At 33.9% G+C, this 23,361-nt stretch overlaps 1 pseudogene; it reads left to right on the top strand.

Moving 5' to 3' along the window:
* The first annotated feature begins 627 nt into the window (after positions 1-627).
* LOC100977935 (UDP-glucuronosyltransferase 2B4-like) lies at positions 628-17,230 on the top strand (annotated as a pseudogene).
* The last annotated feature ends 6,131 nt before the right edge of the window (positions 17,231-23,361 follow it).

Raw genomic sequence — 23,361 nt, 5'->3', positions numbered from 1 at the left:
TGAGGAGGAACAGGATCTGGTACCTGCTTAAAGAAGCACTCTGGCCATGTTTTTATAGAGCAGATGTGCAGCAACTGGGGAATTCCTTCCACCAAATGTACATTTGGACTCTCCAAAGCTCGAAGGGCAGAACAGCTAACTTGCACAAACAGCAAAAATGGCAGCCTGCACTGCACACCATGCCTCAGTTGAAGGTGCTGTGTGGTATATAAATTATATGTAAACAAAATATACAAAAAATTATTTGAACCATGTTTTGTTATTTTATCTTTAGTTCTGTGTCAAACAAAATGCACAAACATGGACCTCTCATGACTACGTTTCTGGAAACTTTTCTAAAATAAATTACATAAGACAAGTGATGTGTCCATACAAGAACATTGATATTAGCTCAAAGATAGCACTTATAAACATAAAGGGACATTAAACACACTTGTGTAAATAGATCATCTACCTTCATTTATCTCCTTGCCATCTACATGCTCAGACTGTTAATCTAATGATAATATATTTCCTTTGAAGTGTAAAAGTTACATTTGAACTTCGTGATTGATTTATCCATGGATATAACCATAATAAATGACAGAAAGAAACAGCAAATGGAAAAAAGCATTTCATTGCACCAGGATGTGTATGAAATGGACTTCAATTTTGCTGCGGATACAGCTGAGCTGTTACATTAGCTCTGGAAGTTGTGGAAAGGTGCTGGTGTGGCCCACAGCATTCAGCAGCCATTGGATGAATATAAAGACAATCCTGGATGAGCTTGTCCAGAGGGGGCATGAGGTGCCTGTACTGGCATTTTCAGCTTCCATTTGTTTGATCCCAACAGCCTACCTACTCTTAAACTTAAGTTTATCCTGCATCTTTAACTAAAACTGAGTTGGAGGACATCATCATGCAACTAGTCAAGAGATGGGCAGCCCTTCCAAAAGACACATTTTGGTCATATTTTTCACAAGTACAAGAAATCATGTGGACATTTAATGACATACTTAGAAAGTTCTGTAAGGATGTAGTTTAAAATAATAAACTTATGAAAAAACTACAAAAGTTAAAATTTGATGTTGTTCTTGCAGATGCTATTATTCCCTGTGGTGAGTTGCTGGCTGAGCTATTTAACATACCCTTCCTGTACAGTCTCCACTTCTCTGCTGGCTACACACTTGAAAAGCACAGTGTAGGATTTCTGTTTCTGCCTTCCTACATACCTGTTGTTATGTCAGAATTAAGTGACCAAATGACTTTCATAGAGAGGGTAAAAATATATGATCTATCTGGTTTATTTTCAATTTTGGTTCCAACCAAATATGTAATATGAAGAAGTGGGATCAGTTTTCCAGTGAAGTTTTACCTAAGTAATTTTTTCAGTTGGTAGTATGGAGATCTAACTTTCCTGTGCCTTTGAAGCTGAGCTTATATAAAGCAATAAAGTCAGGGTCCTTTTTTTTTTTTTTTTTGGTGGAGTCTTTCTTTGTCTTCCAGGCTGGAGTGCAGTGGTGCAATCTAAACTCACTGCTGGGATTACAGGCATGTGTCAGCACACTTGGTTAATTTTTTGTATTTTTAGTAGAGATGGGGCTTCACCATGTTGGCCAGGCTGGTCTCAAACTCCTGACCTCAAGTGATACACCTGCCTCAGCCTCCCAAAGTGCTGGGATTACAGGCATGAGCCACCATGCCCAGCTGGTAGTGGAGTATTTCGTAAGTGAATTTATGAAATGAAAACACAAGATGATCTATCAATTGCACAAATATTATAGAAAAGCTTAAATTATAAGTTCAGTTAAAACCCTGTGGCCGTACAGAACATTCTAGGAAGTCATAAACCTGTAAATTAGTGCACCTAATATTTCTTTAAACAATCACACATCTGTTTTACTATACATATTTTTATCTTAAAAAAGTCAGACCCGTCCACAAACATCTTACTGAATGCATACATGTATATTGAGTAGTTACACAATTTTCTACCACAACTATCTATGTAACATTGCAGAAATTGTTTTTCCTTGTACACCGCAGTTTCTTTATTCTGAAATTAAAATATGTCCCCATGTTACTAGAAGGTTTCCTTCACAGTTGAGAGAAATAGTGCTTCTGTCTCAAATGCAAAAACCAATAAGGGCAATTTGTAGTTTCTAATGTCTCCACATTCCTTCACTAAAAGATTGGAAATTATTCATTTTAAGACCAATCATCTTATTGAAGTCTGAACATTTTTCTATCTATATAGTTTTTTTAAAAAAATACTATGTCTGTTTATTATAAAATATAAGCCAAATTAAGGTTGGATAAAAATCTCTATTTGAATAATTTCTCAAAATTTTCTAGCTGTAATTTTCAAATATATTTACTTAAAAGCTAATATGGTTAATACCTTAGCATAAATCAAAAGCAGTAGTTGGTACAAGGATTTCAGCTACACTCTCAAAATAGCCCACAGTTCACTTGAATAACCAAAGATAAAAAGATTAGCTTAATGAACTGCAGAAACTAGACTATTTCTCAGAAAATTATTTTTATGGGTTAGGCAGAATTAGTTGATCATGGAGCTCAAAGAGTTGTTTAAATGTTTATATGCTACTATTGAAGTTTTAAAGGGTAAAGAAATGGATGTTTACTTCTCTATAGATTATTTTAATAATTGTTTGTGATTGTGAGTATTCCGATGTGACATTAACGATGTAGTTTACCCTCAAAATTCTCTTATCAGTTTGCTTTTCTTATAAATACACATGGGCAAAATATATAATACATAAAAAATAACTTATGTTTATATTTGAATATATGTTCATGTATTTCAAAGTACAGACACTTGGTCTACATTTTTGCCTACATTATTCTAATCCCTTTCAGAAAATTACCTAATGTAATTATCTTGTGTAATCCACTTTTTCTTTCATTTTTCCTCTCAGGAAGACCCATTACCTTATCTGAGACAATGGAGAAAGCTGACATACATATGGCTTATTAAAAACTCCTGGAATTTTCAATTTCCTCATCCACTCTTACCAAATGTTGAATTTGTTGGAGGACTCCACTGCAAATCTACCAAACCCCTACCTAAGGTAAAGATAATTTTGTTGATTTGGTTTTGTTAGCTTTGAATTTTTAATAGGAATGACTCAACCGTCTTCCTGCAGAGTGTCTGACTTAGAAAGAAAGATGGGAAGTGGGTGGGGTAAAGCAGATAGCAATTAGGAACTCTTGTACTTGTTGATTTATCGATACCATCACAAGTACATGAGTTTCATCATTATTATAGATACAGAGGGATACTAAGGAGACTTTGAAAATAGGGTTGGTTAAATTAAAGCCTTGATTATGCAACACGTAAGAAGGTATTGGTCATTCATTAAGAGAATATTTATAAAAGTTTAACAAAAACCACAGGCAAGAGGAAAAAAAATAGACACAGTTTCTGTCCCCACACACATTACATTCTATTTCAAAAGATAGAATATGTACAAGTAATAAAAATTGTGCAAAAGCTATTATCTCATGCCAAGATAGCATCAGTGGAGATAATAGAAAGTATCCTGGACTCACTGATAATGAAGCTGACAGCTGAACAATGTGCAGAAATTGGTGAAATAATGAGGAGGGCAGAAAACACAAAAAGAAAAAAAGGTAAAGTGTTCAGGAAAGTTCTCAAGACTCCAAGTTTAGTTTGCAGGGACAGGCTGAGTGAGAGTCAGATGATGCTGAGAGACACGTTAGAGCCTGATACTTATTAGGAGTTAAAATATTTATTAAGCACCTTTGGGGACTACTAAAAAGAGTTAGGAAATGAAGATATATGATAAGGTTATTTAAAAAAAAAGAAACAAAGAAAGAGCAGACCATTTGGGAAATTTTGCATGGAATCTAGTAGCAGATGATGGAAAAGTGGATTAGAATGTTGGACTAGAAGTAATTATGCCTACATTTGCAGTAATAGTACCCACTTCATATTGTGTTTTGTGGAAAAAATGTTAATACACACAAAACACTTAAAATCTCTCTGTTATATAGTCAGTGATTCAGAAATATTAATTTTGCAATTATGGTTATTTTGTTATGATTACCAACACTATTAATTACTTAACATGTGCAAGTCACTTGAGATACCATTCTTCATTTAATAGAACCAGATTGTTCAGCACATCAAGATTACGTTCTCTTGAAAAGTCGTGGAGGACAGATACATTGTGGACTTGAATAAAAGTAGGCATACTAGTTTTGCTAGTGAGATGCGTAAGTTGACATTCTAAAATTCTACTGCAAGTTATGAGGATTTTAAGTATTCTATCTTAAAAAGAAAATAGTTACTCAACAATATAAATGTGTACCCTTAATAATATTTGCAGCCAAACCCAGTGTTCACTTGATTTTACTCAAGGATGTAACTCATTCTACACTGAGATATCTGACGTTTACATCTTAGAACAGAAACATGCCTTATTAGAGCAGGTGTTTTCAGCCTTATGACAAGCAACTTAGTACAGCTTCCTGGTTGAACTTGTGTCTAGACACCAAAGCCCCCTACAGAGAAGCATGGAGAAAATGAATGATGCACGTATTATAAAGACCAAATAATTTCTATCACTTGTATCTGAATAGTAGTAAACTTAGTTTACAATAATTAAAGAATTCTGTCGACTTAGAAGATGATGTTCTTTGTAAAGGAACACAAGAACCTCATACATTTTAAATTAGTGTCATACTTTTAAGACATAGGTAGAAAGTAAGCATTCTTTAATACATTATTAAGTAATCTTTTAAGATTTTTGTCTACATAAAACTGAGAATGTATTCCATGGGTAAAATACAATATCTATGTTGAATGCAAATTGTATGTGCTTTATAACTTTCTAAAGAGACAAAAGCTAAGGTAAGACTAATAAAAATTCTATGCCACCCTACCCTACTATTGAAAGATTTCCCTATTCATATTAAGGGAAAGTGATAGTGCCAATAGGAGGGGGAAGAGAATAGGAGGTGTAGAAGGATAAGAAAAAGGATGACTAGTAGTATAATAGTGATAATTACTAATAGTAGCTGTTGTTATTAACTTGCAGAAAGATTTGAATGCAAGTCAATGGTTGTAAAATTGGTTCTCTAATTGTTTATTATGTAGAATAATTGTTAACCCACGTTGTTTTCTTTTAAATTAAATATTAGATTCTCATAATATATGTCTATATTTTAAGAGAAAAAGACATTTGGCAAAATATTTCTAGTGATTTAAAAATGCACATAATCATTGGTTTAATAATATAGTTTCATGTAATCATACTGAGAAAAAAATGAATCAAGATGTGCACATTTAATATTTATGGAAAATATTCATAAAATTCACATTGGAAATAATCCAACATCTTAAATGAAGGAATGACTAAAAACTTATACTATATGCATACTATAGCCTTACAATAATTTTATCAATCAAATATTCAATTACACTGTGAGCGATAATGCAAGTAAAGTGTAGTAGAAAATGATAAATATAACAAGATGACAAATTTTTTGTAAGAGGAAAATGTATATACAATAAGGTTAAAACTTTCTAAATAAATGTCATGAGTGTACATGTGTAAATAGAATAAAAGCCATGATGAGAATATACATATTTTACATTGGTAATATCTCTAGATAGAAATTTTAGAAATATTTCCTTTTCTTTTTGAAACTTTTCATACTTTTGTTAAATTACTTACAGTGATTTTGTATTATTTTTATGAAGTTGTGACAGAGTCTGAAACAACCAGTCCACATTAGTGATGAATCAGTAAACAGAAGTTAGATTCCTTCAACACTGGGTGGATGAAGAAGGCTCTGGGCATCAAGCCAGTGAGAGTAAACCCTGAACACGAGTTACAGTAAATGTGGCAACAGGTAACTGCAATCACACAAAATGTCTAGATGCCCCATGTATTATCTGAAATAGTAGTACAATGACTCTCACATTAACATTGATGTCTTAAGATTAAAAATCGTATTTGAAAAAAACATACAGCAATATATGGTCTTCACAGTCAATATTTGGATTTTTTTCTTTGTTTTATAAACAGCAGTTAAAAAAAGTTTTACACTAATGATTAAAACTGAAAGTTTGTAAATTTAAATATTGGCATAGATTGGAGAAAGCAAATCAGAGTAAATATCAATCAATTTTAGCCAAGTACATCTTCACCAAGAAGTGTAGTGTGAGTGAGCTACTCATGAGGGTGACCAGATCTCCCCTGTGGAAAGCGCTGGTGGCCTCTCCCATTATGGTGCAAGTGCTGCTGCCTCCGAGACACAACAAAGTGACAATGAGAGTTCCTCACAGGCAGTTATAAATAGAACATCAATTTAACAGTGTGATTTCAGGGAAAAGTTATTCCACCTAAAGAATCACCTGAAAAATATGATCATTCAACTGTCTAACTATATACTGTACAATTCAGTATTATAAATGAGACTCTCAGTACTAATTCATAGAAATTCCAAACCACAACCAGACTCCAGAATGTCAGTGATTCTTAACCACCACTTTTTACTGTTACTTTTTTTCTTTTTTGAAAAAAGACTGGGAAACTCTGACAAAATTTTAGTGAAGTGTAAAGAATTATAGAGGAAGATGAATGTAAACAAAAAATCACCCCAACTGTGAGTAACGTTTTCTCAGTGTTTATAGTTAGGGAAGAAAACCATTGATAGCTTCAAACTAAAACAATTCTATAGAAAATGTTGCAGGAAGTGAGGGACCCTGAACAGAGGGTCCAGCTGAAGCCACGGCAGAAGAACATAAATTGTGAAGATTTCATGCACATTTATCACTTCCCCAATCAATACTCTTATAATTTCCTATACCTGGCTTTAATCTCTTAATACCAGTATCTTCAGAAGCTGAGGATGTATGTCGCCTCAGGACCCTGTGATGATTGCATTAACTGCACAAATTGTTCGTAAAGCATGTGTGTTAGAAAAATATGAAATCTGGGCACCTTGAAAAAAGAACAGGATAACAGCAATGTTCAGGGAACAAGGGAGATAAACATTAGGTCTGACTGCCTGGGAGCCAGGCAGGACAGAGTCATGTTTCCCTTATTACCAAAAACGGGTAAGAGAAATATCACTGAATTCTTTCCCTAGTAAGGAATATAATTAACAGCACTGGGAAAAGAATGCATTCGGGGGGGGGGGGGCGGGGCTAAAATGTCTGCTCTGGGAGTGTCTGTCTTATATGGTTGTAGATAAGGGATGAAATAAGCCCTGGTCTCCTGTAGTGCCCCCAGGCTTATTAGGATTAGGAAATTCCTGCCTAGTAAATTTTAGTCAGACTTGTTGTCTGCTCTCAAACCCTGTCTCCTGATAATGTGTCATCAATGACAATGTGTGCCCAGTGGGACATGAAACTTCATCAGGAATTCTATTTTCACCCTGGCCTTGTGACCTTGCCCTGCCCATTTGTCTTGTGATATTTTATTGCCTTTGAAGCATGTGATCTCTGTGACCCACACCCTATTCATACACTCCTTCCCCTTTGAAAATCACTAATAAAAACTTGCTGGTTTTGTGGCTCAGGGGGCATCACGGAACCTGCCAACATATGATGTCTCCCCCGGACACCCAGCTTTAAAATTTCTCTCTTTTGTACTCTTTCCCTTTATTTCTCAGACTGGCTCATACTTAGGGAAAATAGAAAAGAACCTACATTGAAATATTGGGGGCTGTTTCCCCCAATAAGAAAACCTGCCTGAAATAAAGATATGTGATTTAGTAGAATGACAATATAGAATTAAAGCCAAGTAGTGCCACTTTCCAAGAACCTATATTAGTAACTGTAATATTATAAGTGAAGAGTCTGGGTATAGTGTTTTCTAACATTATCTCCCTGACTACTATGTAATAGCTCCATTTCATTTCTCTCTTACACACACACACAAACATGCACACACACATATTTACATAAACACACTTAGTAGAGGCTACCTATCTCATATTTTACATCTTCTTGATAAGAAACTGAATGATTGGGTCAGTTAAAAGACATAATTTCCTCCAATAATTCCTGATAATACTTGATTTTCTCTCTTTAGTAATTTGTACCAATTCTTTCAGTAGTGCCTGCTGTGCTGTTACTCTTTTGTGATGGAACAAATTCTTTTTTCACAGGAAATGGAAGAATTTATCCAGAGCTCTGGAGAAAATGGTGTTGTGGTGTTTTCTCTGGGGTCAATGATCAGCACCATGTCCGAAGAAAGGGCCAATGTAATTGCATCAGCCCTTGCCAAGATCCACAGAAGGATAGATAAAGTTCCTTACGGTATGGAAAACTACCAAAAGAGGCTGTTAAAGTCTATAAATAATCCAATTATAGAAATTTCCTTCCTGGAAATGTAGCTCTTGGGAAAGCACTAATTATCAGATATTAGTTCAAAATGAGAAATGTACATGAAAGATGCTAAAGTAATACAAAGGGTATAATCATGGATAATAAATTTGGTACTAATATTGTGAACAGGAAGAAATATATTAAGAGGTGTAGGTAAAGTTTTGGTATTACCATGATATTGAGGTCACATAAGAGATATCACCAAATTATTTCCCTGTCATCTGATCCTTATGTTTAAGGATTCCTGAGGAAATTATACACACTATAGATGTTATCAGAAGAAGTTACATTTTAATGGGTGACTTCACTAGCACAATAACAATAGCAGGTATTTCAAAATGTCTAACATGCATCATGCAGTTTAGGCTTGCCATGTAATCCGGCCTCATATAGTTCCTCTACATTTTGGAATAGGCCCATCTGAGTGATGTTCAGGGTACTATTCAGAGAAAGAATGGCCTAGGCTGACAGACTTAGTCCAAGTTCTCACCTAGCCAGGTAGATTTAGAAAAAGAGAAAAAGCAGCCTCCCTTGCTGGACTGGGCCCAGCCAATGTCTAAAACAGGAAGATGAAAGAAAAAGGATGGAAATGGATCCTGACCTGAAGGTGGATCCTGTGCTGTATAAAATGTGACCCCACAAGGACTCAGCATTAACTATCAGATTAACAATTCTTCCCAATGGAGGCAGCAGAAAAAAATATAGGAAGGAGTCAAACAGAAGGAAGCCAGGTGGGGAATAGGTTCAGATGCTCCCTCTATAATACATAAAAATATAGGAAGGAGTCAAACAGAAGGAAGCCAGGTGGGGAATAGGTTCAGATGCTCCCTCTATAATACATAGTAGGAACATATTTTCTTCTGTATAGAATAAAACGGTGACTTTTGTGTATTTGTCAATTACTTTTTAGCTCCCTATCTGATATAGTCTTCTTGCAATGACCTCTACTAAAGTTTTTTGCTGAAAACCCAGTTATTTTAATACTGATATAACAAGTAAAACACTGTAAATTATTTATCAGTTTATGAGGATTGCTTGGGAGTTCCAAAATTTGTAACTTAAACATAAGAATGTCTTGGCGATAGTAGAACATATTAATCACTGTTGTCAAAGCTTTGTAGCACATTGTCTAAGTGCTAACAATCTGTTGACCAAATTCAGAAAAATATGATTTTGAATTTATTCAACAGCTATATCTTTATTTATGATACCAGCAGGTTCCTCATTTCAATGCTGAAAAAAAACAACAAAAATTAGCAATACTGATAATACTCTGAATTTGTCTCAGAAATTGTCCCTTGAAATTTCTCCCGGAAGTAGTGCTTGATAATTCATAATTTCAAAGAAGTTATACATGCTACCTTTGTAGCATTATTTCTTACAATTAGCTTATTTTATCAACTTGCTTTTTTGTCAATCAAAGAACACCAAACCCTAACATAATGACTTATAGACAAGCAGAAATATATGAATTGCTTCCTATATTACTAAAAATGAATAAATTAATATTTAATTTGGAAGAAGAAAACTAGTATAAAATACATAAAATAAAATAAGCATATAGGTCATTACTAAATTGTTACTGCTTATTCTCACTAGAATTATAATGACTATTTAAATATTTTTCATACATACAATTTTTTAGAATTTTTATGTGCTTAAAATTAAATTTATTTTATTTTTTTAATTTTATTTTAAGTTCAGGGGTACAGGTGCAGGTTTGTTACATGGATAAATTTGTATTATGGGAGTTTGTTTTACAGATTGTTTAATTGCCCAGTCATTAAGACCAGTACCCATTAGTTATTTTACCTGATCTTCTCTCTTCTCCTGCCCTCCACCCTCCAATACACCCCAGTATGTTGTTCCATGCTATGTTTCCATGTGTTCTCATCTTTTAGCTTCCACTTAAGAGTGAGAACATGTGGTTCTGTTTCTATGCTAGTTTGCTAAGGATAACAGCCTCCAGCGCCATCTATGTCCTGTAAAATACAAATCTTGCTTTTTATGGCTGCATAATATTCCATGGTGTATATGTATCCCATTCCATTTTCTTTATTCAGTCAATCATTGATGGGCATTAAGGTTGATTCCATATCTTTACTATTGTGAATACTACTGCTATTAATAAACATGTGTATGTGCCTTTATAAGAGAATCATTCATCATCCTTTGCGTATATACCCACTAATGAGATTGGTGAGTTGAATTGTATTTTAGCCTCTAGGTTTTTGAGGAAGTGCCACACTGTCTTCCACAATGGTTGAACCAACTTACACTCCCACTAACAGAGTATAAGCATTCCTTTTTCTACACAATCTCGCTAGCATCTATTACTTTTTAAGTTTATAATAGCCATTATGACTGGTGCAAGATAGTATCTATTGTGATTTTGATTTGCATTTCTCTAATGAGCAGTGATGGTAAGCTTTTTGCATATGATGGTTGGCCACACATAGGTCTTCTTTTGTAAAGCATAGCAATTTTTTAAATACTTGAACTTTTCATTTATAATCTCATTTTTCTAAGCTATTATTTGGAAAATCCTGACTTCCTTATATGCTTAAGTAATTATAGAAGTTAAGAAAATGAAATGTTGGCATTCTATTTACATCAGTCTTTGAGTAGTTTTATTACCTAACATCCCCGATCTCATTCTTAATCTCTTTAGAGTCCTAACATTCTCTAACTTTGGAGTTCTACTAACGGAATAAGATTTTTTTTTACTGTAGCAGGTTCTGTGGAGATTTGATGGGAATAGACCACATGGCTTGGGACTCAATACTCGAGTGTCCAAGTGGATACCCCAGAATGACCTTCTTGGTATGACTCTGGAGTAGAAATACTGAATATATTAGTACCAGCCCATTAGAGTGTGAATGATTAATCATGAAATAAGCTTATTCAAAATGTGTTATGGAAAAACTTATAAATAAAATGAAACTTCTTTATATTTATTTTCCAGTCCTACGGGGAACATAATAAGCTATAATTGCTGGCATTTTATGATATACATTCACAGTCTTTATGGTCAGAATCAGGGTATTTTTATTTCAAGTGTTATTATTTCTTGCAGAATTTTTTATTAACATCATAGATTGTCTCTTTGTCTCCTATTTCTATAACTTTACACTTGTTCTTTCTTTTTATGCAGGGTTATTTCAAATGTCACTAATAAAACAGCTCTTCTGCTATCACCAGGAAGTCTGAATTTTCTGTAGGATTAAATTCCTAATCTTAATCATAAAGTGATGACTCATTTTGTGACGAAGTGTGACCTGTCCTTCCTCAATCATAGCACCACCACCACCCCACTGCCTGCTGCCTTGCACATCTCACATATCACATTCTGTGACTGCACTTAGGAGAACACATTCTTACATGTCCTTCTCTTTTCTTTGATTCTTTTTCTTTTTTTTGCACATTTAATTTAGATCACATTGTTTCTTTAGTCCAACTGGTAATCTTGTTTAATTTTTTTTCAGTCTGAAGTCGCACAAAACATATAGCTTTCACTTATATCTCCAGCAGAAGTATGTGCTCCTTCCTCTGAAGTCTGAAACACAATTTTAATTTAGTTCAATGTTTTAGCTAGAAAACACTGTCACTTGCGTGTTTCGTTGTGCATTTCTCATTTTATTCCTATGAGTAATATTGCTAAAATTTATCCAATCCTAGTTCATCCAAAAACCAGGGCTTTTATAACTCATGGTGGATCCAATGGCATCTACAAGGCAATCTACCATGGGATCCATATGGTGCACATTCCATTGCTTGCAGATCAACCTGATAACATTGCACACATGAAGGCCAAGGGCACAGCTATTAGATTGGACTTCCACACAATGTCTAGTACAGACTTGCTCAATGCTTGAAGCCAATAATTAATGACCCTTTGTGAGTATAACAATATCTTTTCACTAGGTGATATTTATAGATACCTTATCTTCTCAATAGTATGAGTTTCATCCTTTTTTCAAGAGACTAATTTTGAAAGAATTTAAATGATGTAACCAATCTGAAATCTTCTTTTATTTTTGAGCAGCTATTTAAAAACTGTTTTTAGAACTCCGTACATTTAATGGGTATCCAATAGTGAAACAATTTTTTACACAAAAATAATTTTCAAGTAATATAGATAATATAAAAAAGACTGTTTTAAAAAAATTATATGATCAATCCACAGTAGAAAAGAAGGATAAACTTAAAGAAATATGATAAAATGTTTTAATTAAATATCTAAAATATCTAAAAGTATAACTATTTTCCTGCTGAAAAATTCATTTTTATTCCTTTCATTATTGTAACAGGTTGATAATTAGATATAATTTCCATGACTTAAAATCCACCTATTTAAGGTTTAAAATCCCAATATATTTAGAATGCTTACGAGTCACGAAGCCATCATCTGCAATCACATAATTTAGGGTGTTCTGTAAATGACTTCTTTCACTGAGCATAAATTTTTGGGTTTTTTAAAATAGTTTTTAGATTTGTTCATGTTGTAGTGTGTATTAATACTTCATTTCTTTTTACAGCAGTATAATATTTTATAGTATGGATATGCCATATTTTATATGTTCACTTATCAGTTCATTGGCCTTTTGATTGTTTCCAATTATGGCTACTAGGAACATTGCTACACGTGTTTTTGCATAAACATGTTTTTCTTTATTTGGGATTGATACTATAAGTGGAATTGCTGGCTCATGTGGGAACTGTATGTTTATGAAGAACTGCTGAACTGTTTCCCAAAGTCCTTGTTCCATTTGTCATTCCCACCAACAGTGCAAGAGGGTTCCAATTCCTCCACACTGTTGCCAACACATTATTATCTTTTTGTTATAGCCTTCTTAGTGGGTGTGAAATGATCTTTCATTGTGGTTTTGGATTGGATTTTCATTACAGCTAAAAATGTTGACCATTGTTATATGTGCTTACTGACCATATATGGCTTTGGAAAAATGCGTATTCCAATCCTTGGAACATTTTTAAACTTTGCTACTTGTCTTATTATTGAGTTTTAAGAACTATTTATGTATCATGGATATAATCTTAGATACATAATTTGCAAATATTTTGTTTCATTCTGGGTGTGCTAACATTTTACACTTTTGATGATGGTTTTTGAAGCACAAAATTTTTAATTTTAATAAGTTAAATTTTTAATAATTGATTTATTTATACTCCAAAGGATACAACATGCAAAATGTCTACCCACTCCAGCTACCATCAGTTCAGCATTTATAACTACTATCAATAATGTTTTCATGTAAGACAGCCATCACCTAAAGGAATACTTTTAAAACAGGTTGTACAATAAAACAGGTTGGACCAATATAAAAGAAATATAAAATAAGGTGGTTTATTTAAATGTAAATACACAGATACTTCCATTAAATCTAAACAAACTTTAAAAAGAGGAGCAAATAATGAGTAATGCCATAGAACATTAGAAGAACACAGTTAACGAATGAAAACTTGTAATGTAACATGATACACACACACACATGCATGCATATATATATGTATCATATATATCAACTAAAAGACATTTTCTTAGAGCATATTGAATTGTTAATAATTATTTGAAGTGACATGTGGTGGGACATAAATCAAGACTCAGTAAATTTGAAAAGATTCAATATCATGAAGAATATATGATCCAGCCTTAGTAGAAGTAAGGGAAATTTTAAAAAATGTAACTAAAATATCTTTAATTTTGGAAATTAAGAAAATACACTTCAAAAAAATTTAAAGTCCTGCCTCAGCCTCCCCAGTAGCTGGGATTACAAGCATGCACCACCATGTCCAGCCAATTTTGTATTTTTAGTAGAGACAGGGATTCACCATGTTGGTCAGGCTGGTCTTGAACTCCTGACCTCAGAACATCCACCCGCCTTGCCCTCCCAAAGTGCTGGGATTACAGGCGTGAGCCATCGCTTGAACCTGGGAGTTGGATGATGCAGTGAGCCAAGATCATGCCATTGCACTCCTGCCTGGCCAACAAGGGCAAAATTCTGTTTCCAAAAAAAATAAAATAAATATAATAAATAAATAAATAAAACTTAAAAAAATTAAAAATTAAGAAAAAAACAAAGTCAAGAAGTTAATCATAATGAAGCATGCATTTTTATCTCAGCAATTCTACTTTCAATTATATACCCAACAGATATGTATAAATATGTAAACCTAGTGCTACATATGACATGGACAGGAAACAGGAAAATACTGGGTAGAAGAGGTCGGTTCCCCAGCAAAGTTCCCACCCTCAAGCCTGAAAACTAAATGAGAACAGACATTCTGTTTTTGAGGCCCGAAGTTGCCTTTTGGCCCACCATGCCCTCCTATTCTGTACCCATATGAACCCCAAACCCCCGGCATGAAAAGAAGAGCCGAAGAATGGCAGAATGGTGCATCAGAGAGAAGAGAATGAATTTCTGAATGCAGAGAGTAGTTCAGCTGGGGACAGTTGGAGAGGAGAGGAAATTGGATGCTGGATGGCCAAACTCCAGAGGAAGATCATCTTCCCACTCCATCACCATCCCAGCTCTCCATTCATCCAAGAGCCACCTCCACCACTCAATAAAAACCCCTGCATTCATCCTTCGAGTCCATGTGCGACCTGATTCTTTCTGGATCCTGGACAAGGACTTAAGTACTAACAGGGCACTGAACTGGTTAACACTTAAGCCATCAGTACATTGCAAGGTTAAAAGAGTACACCAACACATACCTACTTGGGCTTTGGGAGTTGTAGACACCCACCCCTGGATGCTGCCATGGGGCCAGAGCCCAGGGGCGCTCGCCCAGGCTCCTGCACTTGCCTGTCTGCATGCTCCCCCTCCCATAAGGGGCTTGAATGTGCATGGGGGCTGAAGAGATGAGCCACACAGCTGTCGCACATCTTGTGAGGGGGGGCCCAGAACTCTTGGATTTCATATACAAGAATGTTTATGACAGAATTATTAATATTATCCAAAAATTGTTAGCAACCCAAATGTCTATTGGTCATAAAATGATGACATAATCTGTGTTTTAGCAATCAACAAAATACTAAACAGCAATGGAATTAACCAACAACAGCTACACAAAAATTTTAAAAAAAATAGGCTCTAATGAATATATGTTATATAATTCAATTACATAAACAAAGGAAACTAATGTATGATATTTGAAGTCAGGCTAATATTTAATTGGAAGACAAAAGTAGTGAATAAATGGTTCAGAAAAGGAGAGTTATTCTAGGCAGGTTGTGATATCGTACACCACGATCTGAGCAGAAGGTAAATTGGTATCTTCTCTTCAAGATAATGTTCAAGATGATCTCACACTTTCGACCTATTCACTTAGTGTATGTATTTTTATCTTTTCATTTCAATATTTAAAGGTTTATTTTATATGATATATAATGTATTTAAAATTCTAGGAATCAAATATCAAAATAAGCATAAAACAATAGAGAAAATCCTAGAGGTTCCATCATAGAGTGTCCAGGAAAAGCCTATCTTAGAGGTAACACTTAGAGGGAAACCTCAAAAGGAGATAGAAGCATGCCTTGGGTTGTTGAAAGAAAGAATGTTCCAAGAGTGCGAGAGAGGGGGCAAAATGTGTAAAGATGCTATGATGAGAACACTTTGGTACTTTAAAGAAAAATAGACCAATGTCTCTAGAAGACATAGTGTGTATGGAAAAAGTGTTAGGAGAAGAGCTTGCCAGTGTTTGACATTGCAGGGTCCTGTAGACCAAATAACAGAGTTGGATTTTATTCTTAATATGATAAGTCAGGCAAAAATCTTAATCAGGGGAGTTGCAAAATCTGACCTTTAATTTCAAAAATTTCATTCTGGCTACTGGGTAGGAAACAGTAGGAGAAAAATGGTAGGGTAGAAGCAGAGTGACTAGCTATGAGGCATTTCACTGACCATGGCACAATTCCTTTTAGGAACTTAAAAATGGTAATTCTCAAATTGTATTTTCACTATCTTTCCTAAAGAACTTAAAATTGCTCATAATGTTGAGCACATTCTCATATGCCTGTTTGAGAACTAAAAGAGTGTAATTGTATTGTTCATAACAGAAAGGATAAATGTTTAAGGAAGGATACCTTATTCTCCATGATGTGATTATTTCACATTGCAACCTGTATCAAAACATCTCATGAAACCCATAAATATATACACCTAGTAAGTACCCACAAAAACTAAAAATTAACAAATTAAAAAATAATAATAAAATGGCTCATATTTGCTTTGCCTGAAAGAAATTAGTTTTCCTGACTTTCCATTTTACTTTAAAAAATTTGTCAATGATAAAATTCCAATTTAATAGCCGAAGTTTCTATGATGACTCAAACTAAATTGTACAAATTCTATGTCAATTATATGTCATTTACTCTGAATCATTTGGCACTGTAAAAACCTTTCATGGGCCAGGTGCAGTGGCTAACGCCTGTAATCCCAGCACTTTGGGAGGCCGAGGCGGGTAGATCACCTGAGGTCAGGAGTTTGAGACCAGCCTGGCCAACATAGAAAAACCCTGTCTCTCTCTACTAAAAATCCAAAAAGTAGCCAGGCATGGTGGTGTGCGCCTGTAATCCCACCTACTCGGGAGGCTGAGGCGGGAAAATCTCTTGACACCACAGGAAGGGGAGGTTGCAGTGAGCCGAGACTGCACCACTGCACTCCAGCCTGCGCAACAGAGTGAGACTCTGTTTCAATAAATCAATAAAATAAAATAAAATAAAAAATAAAAGCCTTACATGGACTTGATATGCTCAAGAAAATAAACTTACTTTCAATTTTGGTATCTCTCTGTTTATCCTTCAGATATAAAGAGAACACTATGAAGTTATCAAGAATTTGACATGATCAACCAGTAAAGGTCGAGCGGTCTTCTGGATTGAATTTGTCATGTGCCGTAAAGGAGCCAAGCAACCTCGGGTTGCAGCCCAGGACCTCACAGGCTTCCAGTAACACTCCTTCAACGTGATTGGGTTCCTGCTGTCCTGTGTGGCAACTGTGATATTTACCATCATGAAATGTTGTATGTTTTGTGTCTGGAAATTTGCTAGAACTGGAAAGAAGGGAAACAGATTTGTTGTATTTGAAGCTTGAAGTTGGGAAATCTGATAGATGGGACTTCTTCAGTTTATTCCAACAAGAAAGATTATGATGCAAGATTCCTTTCTTTCTGTGACAGAAAATCTCTTCAAAAATTACTTACCTTGGCAACTAAAAAATTTGTTTTTCAGAGATTTAATACCTGTTTAATGGTTAGAAATACTTTTTGTCAAGAAGGAAAATACTGGCAAAAATATTAAATAGTATAAAGCCATACGAGCTGATGTTAAAATTTGTCAAGCTTATATTGAAATTCATTGCCCTCATTCACAAGTTACGTGAAAAAATTTTTACTGAGCTTAACTACATTTCACATATTGTACTTAAACACAAGAATATTAAGAAGTCCACTGACAGTATCGGTTCTATTTTGCAAATACTCAGATTACTTTGGCTTCATTTTGAGCAGGATTTTCATATTTTAACTGTTGTTAAAGGAACTATTAAACAATTGAATTGTATAAAAAATCTCTCTCTTCCTTTTGATATTTTGAGATGAGTAGTGCTGCTTGGCCTTTATGGTGCATACTGCTTCAGCGTCAGTTTTTTCCTAAAATTTATGGCAAAAATGTTTATTGTTTTAGAGCTTTAATCATTTCCCAGTGGAACGTATGTGGCATTAGAAATATAGCAACTGCTACCTGCTTCCTACAGTAATATTGAACTATTTTACAAAGCCTTTGGTTCTATGAGCCAATTAAGGCTTTCCATGTGATATCAACAAAATCAATACATCTTTGTCCAAAAAAAAAAATTAAAAATGGAGAAATGAGTAAGTGAGTGGTGGAGAGAACACCGGACTAAAAATCAGGAGAGCTGGGGTCAAGTCCCACCCTTCTGCTGAGCCAGTCTTTCACCCTGAGCCTCAGTTTACCCATTTTTTCTGGTCATTAAAAATATTCATCTGTTTGATTTTATTCTCATATTTTATATTATTTCAATAGATTTTAGGGAACGGGTGGTGTTTGATTTGATGGATAATTTATTTAGTTGTGATTTCTGAAATTTTGGCACACCCATCACCCGAGCAGTGTACACAGCACCCAATGTATAGTCTTTTATCCCTCTTCCCACTCCAACCTTCCCTGAGTCCTGAGAGTCCATTATATTATTCTTATGGCTTTGAATTTTCATAGCTTAGCTCCCACTTATAAGTGAGAACATCCAATGTTTAGTTACCTAATCCTGAATTACTTCACTTAGAATACTGGTCTCCAATTCCATCCAGGTTGCTGTTAATGGCATTATTTTCTTCCTCTTTATGACTGAGTAGTATTCCAAGGCGTGTGTCTGTGTGTATGGGGGGGTGTATATATATATATATTATATATGTGTGTGTGTATATATATATACACACATACATACATATCATATTTTCTTTATCCACCCATTGGTTGATGGGCATTTAGGTTTGTTCCATATTTTTACAGTTGGGAATTGTACTGCTGTAAAGATTTGCATAAGTCTTTGCAAATAATGACTTCTTTTTTTCTGTGTAGATATCCAGTAGTAGGATAGCTGGGTAAAAATGTAGATCTACTTTTAGTTCTTAAGGAATGTCCATACTGTTTTCTATAGTGGTTGTACTAGTTTACATTCCCACCAGTAGTGTAAAAGTGTTCCTTTTTACTACATCCATGCCAATATTGTATTATTTTCTGTTTTTTTTTTTAATGATGTCCATTCTTACAGGAGGACAGTAGTATTGTATTGTGGTTTTGACTTGCATTTCCATGATAATTAGTGATGTTGAGCATTTTTTTTATGTTTGTTGTCCATTTGTATATTTTCTTTTGAGAATTGTCAATTCATGATCTTAGACTAATTTTTGATGATATTATTTGTTTTTCTCTCGTCTGTTTGAATTTTCGTAGATTCTGAATATTAGTCCTTTGTCAGGTACATAGTTTGTGAATATTTTCTCCCATTCTGTGAGTTGTCTGTTTATTCAGCTGATTATTTCTTTTGCTGTGCAGAAGCTTTTTAGTTTAATTAAGTCACATCTATTTATCTTTGTTTTTGTTGCACTTCCTTTTGAGTTCTTGCTCATGAAGTCCTTGTTAAGCCAATGTCTAGAAGAGACTTTCTGATGTTCTGTCCTAGAATTTTTATTGTTTCAGGTCTTAGGTTTAATTTTTTCATCCATCTTAAGTAGATTCTTTTTTATAAGTCAAGAGATGTGGATTCAGTACCATTGTACTACAAGTGACTTGTCAATTATCCCAGCACCACTGGTTGAATAGGGTGTCCTTTCTCCACTTTATGTTTTTGTTTGCTTTGTCAAAGATCAGTTGGCAATAAGTATTTGGCTTTATTTCTGGATTCTGGATTCTGTTCCATTGGTCCACATGTCTGTTTTTATACCTTTGCCATCCTGTTTCAGTAGCTACAGCCTTGTAGTAGTTTGAAGTTGGGTAATGTGATACCTCCAGATTTGTTCTTTTTGCTTAGTCTTGCTTTGGCTATGCAGACTTCAAGCCAAGAATCAAATCAAGAATTCAACCCATTTCACAACAGCTGAATCAAAAAGAAAAAAAATAAAATAAAATACTTAGAAATACATCCAACCAAGAAGGTGAAAGACCTCTACTAAGAAAACTATGAAAACTACAAAATACTGTCAAAAAAAATCATAGATGACACAAACAAATGGAAACATCTCTCATGCTCATGGATGGGTAAAATCAATTTTATGAAAATGACCATACAGCCAAAAGCAATCTATGAATTCAATGCAATTCTCCTAAACATACCATAATCATTCTTAACAGAACTAGAAAAAACAATCCTAAATTTCATATCGGTTTTATTCTCATTTTGACCTTTAATAGCAAATACAAGTTCTTAATTTTAGTTTGTGATAATATAGGAAATGCATTCTAAAGGGAGTTAGTGAATTTTCAATCTTGATGAACATACAGGCACATATACATGTCCATTTCTTTTGAAACAAGACACAGCATCACTTTACAATCTAATAGCTATGTTGGGAAATTCAATGTGTTTATTGAAGACAGTTTGAATTTATAATTATTATTCTACATAACTATAAATGATCAAGTCTAATTTTTTTTCTCTTTTCCACAGTCTTTTGATCTTTCCCTCCGATAAATATAATTTGGCAACACTACATTTTTTAGCATAACAAAAATACATCTACAAAGAATACAAAAAGTTTATAAATTTTGTGGAAAATAGCTAAGTCAAGCCATAAACCTCCTTTAATCTGCACATCAGGGAAGCACTTTATGATCAAAGTGGTCCAGATTGACAGAAACCCAGTTGTCTTTGTTAATCAGAAGTCTTATCACTAAACAAGTCTCCCAACAAATATTATTCGGCCTAAGGCATGATTTAAATATATGTCACTATATAAACATGTGTGTATATATACACACATATATATCACTATATATATATACACACACATATATGTTATATTATATATATCACTATATATCACTAAATATGTAGATTTGTATTTGTATACATATATATAAATCATGTCATACACACACACACATGCACTAAAACAATGATGTTAAAGAAATTATAGGAAGGGTGTATAACAGAATATTTTACACAAATCATCCAGGTATTGATACATTTATAAAGGAAAACAGGAATAACAAGGTGGCAAAGGCTAAAAATGTTGTTTTATCATTCTTATAAGCCTGAAATAATTCACAGTAAACCTATTCTACAACACACTTAAAAGATGGGTATCTATTGTTTAGTGAGTACTACAATCACCAACTAAAAAGGAGAAACATTCCAATATAAAACTTAATGAAAATATGAACAGGCACTTCAAAGTAGAAATTCCCAAAAACATATAAAAGATTATAAAGTAACTGATGCTCAGGAAAATAGAAACAATGCCAATAAATTAATGCTCTAGAGATTTGCAACCTATAAAAATCTGAAAAATCTATTTTTGAGGGAGTATAATGCAAAATAACCTTCTAAAATAAAATGTCAATATACAGTTTGAAACTGAAGTTCTACATCTAGAAACTGTCATGCAGAAATCCTTCCATATAAGCACATGTATGAACAGAATATTTCCTCCAGCACTTACTTGGCTCCAGTCAATGAACACACATACCTCCAATAAATGTGTGAGTGTAGCCATCGCAGAGAACAGTTTATTCCACTGCTAAATAGAAAAAGTAGTTTCCAGGAAAAAAGGCTTACTTGTACTTGTAATGAAATAAAATAAAATATATGTAAACTTGTACAACGAAAAAAAATCTAGAAGAATGCACATAAATATAAGGATGGGAATTTTAGATTTTATTCTACAGAATCCTGCAGTATTTAACTTTTTACAATAGTTTCATGTGTTATTTATGAGGTTTAAAAATGAATTTGTGAAATAAACATAAAATCAGTACACGAAGTTTGAAAAATTAACATTTCATTATTAATTCATTAGTGTTATTCAAAAAACTTGAATTGATCATGTTTCTCACATGCTATTTTATTCATTTGCAGCTTTTTTTAGAACCCTTATTCCATGTTTAAAATACCTATGGATACATATAATACAATGTTTAAAAAATTGCAAGAACTGTAGATATCTAAATTCACATAATTTTCATATTTTGTTTTTTATTATTTTTAATATTTTATGAATCTTACAATAACTTAACAACTTCTACTGTCTTCTTCAAAAGGTTATATTGGTTGTGATTTTTGTGACATGACTATAAATACTTTGACAATTTTCCTGTCAAGTAATATCCCCTCCCTTTGAAGTTTGGCAGACCTTGTAGCTGTCTCAACAGAAACGATATAGTGGAAATAATGCAGCTTATCTTACAAAGTTCTGTTGGAAACACAAAGTGTTCTCTCTCTCTTTCTCCCTCTCTCTTTGGATCTTTTGTTTGTATGTTTCTTTTTCTCTCTACACCTCCTCAACTCCATCCGTAGTCCCCGTAATAAACGACAATTTGGTAGAGAGACACAGATATATGCCCAAGAAATCCTGGTAGCCCACTAGCACTTTGAGCCCTTCAACTTGAATCATTAAGTATGTAAGTGAATGATCTTCAGATAATTATAGACCGAGGCACCGTAGGAAACTAGCTACCTAAGAAACTCTGTGGAAGGAACACATAACTGAGCTCAACCAACACCCAAACTCTGAGCGATGATAATAAAATGATTACAGTTGTTTTAAGGCCTGACATTTGGAAACAATTTGTCATGCAGTGATATATAACTGGAATAATAAATCTACATATTTTAAATTATACATTTGTAATAAAATTACAATTAATATATAGCTACATGAGTGGAAAATAGGGAATATTATATTTTGAAAATATCTGTACCTCAAATAGAAGACTCAGCATAACATGGTGGTTAAGAGCTGGCACTCTGGATCCAGATGCCCTTGATTCAAGTCTCTGAGAAACCACTACATAATGATGTGGGGTTGGACAAGTTACTTGGACTTTATTTGCTTCAACTTCCTCACCAATGAAATGGCATTGGTGGTCATAGTATTATCAACCTCATGGGGTTGCTGAAAGGATGAATTCATTAATATTTTAAGCACAAAAACAATTGTATATACAGCAAAGTAAAATTTTTTTGTAACATTGAATGTGGCAAAGTTTTTAGATATGACACCAGGAGCAGGAGCAACCAAAATAAAATTGATAAATTCGGTTTCATCAAATTAAAATTTTTCACACATCAAAGAACACCATCAATAAAGTCAAAAGAGAAACCAGAGTTTGAAGTATCTATTTGCAAGTTACATACCTGATAAGTGACTTACTTATATAAAAAAAAATAAAGAAAGCTTACAGCTCAATGTTAAAAAGACAAATAACATAATCAAAAAATGTTTAAGAATCTAAA

This window comes from Pan paniscus, chromosome 3, assembly GCF_029289425.2.
Source record: "Pan paniscus chromosome 3, NHGRI_mPanPan1-v2.0_pri, whole genome shotgun sequence".
Lineage (NCBI taxonomy): Eukaryota > Metazoa > Chordata > Mammalia > Primates > Hominidae > Pan > Pan paniscus.
Note: the sequence above shows the minus strand (reverse complement) of the source record. Positions and strands in the feature narration are given on the sequence as shown.